Source organism: Centrocercus urophasianus, unplaced genomic scaffold (assembly GCF_019232065.1).
Source record: "Centrocercus urophasianus isolate 14NV4802_14NV808 unplaced genomic scaffold, USGS_Curo_1.0 seq_18, whole genome shotgun sequence".
Taxonomy (NCBI): Eukaryota; Metazoa; Chordata; class Aves; order Galliformes; family Phasianidae; genus Centrocercus; species Centrocercus urophasianus.
In genome coordinates, this window is record NW_024884733.1 from 1,934,189 (window position 1) to 1,937,583 (window position 3,395).

A 3,395-nucleotide genomic window follows, 5' to 3' on the forward strand; every position below is an offset into this window, starting at 1 on the left:
AGAAGCGTAATTGGCCATGTGTCACCAGCTGCCATCCACCTCACCTTGGACACTGGGCAGCAATGCCAGATACACGTTAATTAAGGAAATATCACATGCCTTTCTGCACACTGCCCCTTTGCTGCCAGCTCTCATGTACCAACTTACAGACAATGCACTATGTTCCGAGCAGTCCTTATTACCTCCACCATTATATAAGAACCTACCATCTCCGGAGACCAATTATTTACTCTTACAATACATTCCTCATCATGATCTTTCTTCTCTAAGCTTTGACATCAATAAATTATTATCTGTTCATTTAACCTTGTTCCATATGCTACTTTGGTACTATTTCTTACCATTTCTGTAACTTCTTTGGTTCATCTGTGGGTTCAGGACTCTTTCTTTTGCAGTGTTCTCAGTCAGCTTGATTAGTATTATTTTTCTTTCTTCTCCTAAGAGTGCCAATGGAAATGTTAAAAATGTTTTTAAGTAATATAAATTTTTCTAATGAAACTGCTGCCTTCTTAAGAATAGTCTCAGTTGTAAAGTTCGGTTATTATTCCTTGGGGTTTAGAAGCTCTTTTTTCAGTTTACTTAACAGTATCGTTATGTCAAATTAATTTTAATACATAATCAACTTTTTGATATGCATTACATTCAATGATAATCTTATTTCTCTGGAATTACTAAAAAAAATCCTTTAACACATTAAAAAAACATTAAAAACAGAGCAGTGAAATACAGATCAATATTGGACATCTTTTTTCCTAGACATTCCTGAAGCTAACCAGGAAACCTAATAAGTTTCTCTTCTTTAGAGTACTGCACATTGAAGAGTAAGAAATCACTTCTAGTTATTGTTTCCTTTGTCATCTTTCCCTCTTCTGTCAAACTTTTTTTTCTTGTGTTTTGCGCTAGCAAAGAAGGTGTTTCATAGATCTTGGGAAATGTACCATGGAAGACAAATTCAACAAACTGATAGACCATGTATCACATTTTTAACCATGTTTCTTTGAAATCCACTCCAGGAAATGATTTTCTGGCTATATGGAATATTTAATCCAAATATCTTATAACGAGTTTGTAGGAATATACATCATCCACAACCGGTAAAATTGTGGCTAACGTTCCTTGTTCAAGGAACCATATATGATGCAAGTTAATATTTGGCTCTAAGATTTGGGATTCTATGAAATGCAGTAATATTTGCAAAGCTATTCCAATATTCAGAAAAAACAATATTCTATAGAATCATAGAATCACAGAATCATAGAATGGCCTGGATTGAAAAGAACCACAATGCTCATCTAGTTTCAACCCCCCTGCTATGTGTAGTGTACCAACCAGCAGACCAGGCTGCCCAGAGCCACATCCAGCCTCTCCTTGAATGCCTGCAGGGATGGGGCATCCACAACCTCCTTGGACAACCTTTTTCAGTGTGCCACCACCCTCTGGGTGAAAAACTTCCTCCTAATATCTAACATAAACCTCCCCTGTCTCAGTTTAAGACCATTCCCCCTTATCCTATCTCTATCCACCCTCGTAAACAGTATACACTGTATACAGTATATTGTATTGCTCTATACAATTGTTACATCCATGGTTTTCTTCTTTTTCTTTTTTTCTTTTTCTTTTTTTCCACTTTTTTTTCTAATGCTTTTTGCTTAAAAAAAGGAAAAAAAATTGTATCACTGTAATTTCATACTTAGAAAAATACTTTTACAAAGCCTTATTAACATTAATTATAACCCTTAGTTACTGATTCTTCATCTGATAGCACTGCAGAAGTGTATTTAATAACTGCCTTCTAAATAAATTAGTCTTGAGAAATGTTCTCCATGGCATTAAACAAATATAGGCAAGTAAAAAGTACATGTGATGCAATTTGTAAAATTTATGCTCAGTAATTAATGATGGTGAATTTGGCAATAATATCGTCAATTATATTGTTTAAATATTCAGCCTGTAACTGTTAATTCATACCATTCAAATCATTCAGGTTAAGGGAATTGTTTCTTCCCCTCTCATTGGTGTTGGGGCTGTATCTGAAGATATGCTCTATTTTTGTGTCTTTTTTTTTTTCTTTCCATGAAATGCGCAGGAGGATTTTGCCCCATATTTGGTTTTTCATATCTTTTTTACAGTATTCGTGATGTGCTCTCACAGAAGCCAATTATCAGCATCTGTAATCCCTTCTATTTAGTTACTTCTATTATTATTTGTCAGGAATTAAGAGTTTTAGAGTAAAAATCCATCTTCACATTTTCAGCATGTACAAGCTTTAGATGGCCTTTTTGTCTTCTGTCTCTTTTGCTTTGCAGATACTATTAAGGACTTAGCATTTTCAGAGGTTAAACTGAACACTATTGCTGAACTTTTTTCCTTAGCAAAAGAGAAAAAAGTTCAGCAATTATGCAGAAGTCAGACACAGTTCAAGCTCTCCCACCAATAATCCAATCTACTACCTCAGACTTCAGCAGAACAGCTCCTACTAAGTTGGAGAGTGCGTTTTTCATGTGGAAGAACTTTTTTACTGTGAGTAACAGAGCACAGGAACAAGTTGCCCACAGATGTTGCGGAATCCCCTTCTCTGTATCTATTCAAGACCCATCTGGATGTTTTCCTGAGCAACCCACTGTAGCGAACCTGACACAGCAGGGGATTGGTCTAGGTGATCAGTGGACAACACCTACAATTTTGTGATTCTGTGTGAAAAGGGGGAAATAATGCATCCTGTTATGCTCTTTTAATACTTAAGATATTTTTTCCACTGAGAAGTCATCCAAATGAAATTCTCTTCAGCTATATGTTTCCTCTTGAGGTTGACAAGATATGAAATCAAATGTTAATGTACAAGTAATTACTGCAAAATTATATGTTTACACTGATGGATTATTGTTCATTAGCACACTTTAAGTACACATCCTCATCAATCACTGCATGCTCATCACTTTTGCAAGTGCTCTGCTGATTCTCAAATCTATTGCTTATCAGAGCAAATCATCGTATTTATGGCATGCTTGTACTTCTGTGCTTCAAAGCTTACCAGACGGTTTCCTGCCAGACCAAGATTTTGGAGTTTTGTTTCACTTGTGATTCTGGCCAATCGCAGACTTGAAATTTATATCAAATTCTGACAACACCTTGTTAAGGTTTTTTGGGCACAGTATAAATTGTGATTTGTTTTGGACAGTTCGTTGTAAAGGATAAGCATTCTATTCAAACTTTCTTAAATAGAAATGAAAAAGAATATCTATTTCAAATCATATGTTTTAAAGAACCTTTTTTTTTCTTTTTTCTTTTTTTTCTTTTTTCTTTTTTCTTTTTTCTTTTTTCTTTTTTCTTTTTTCTTTTTTCTTTTTTCTTTTTTCTTTTTTCTTTTTTCTCTTTTTCTTTTTTTTTTTTTTTTT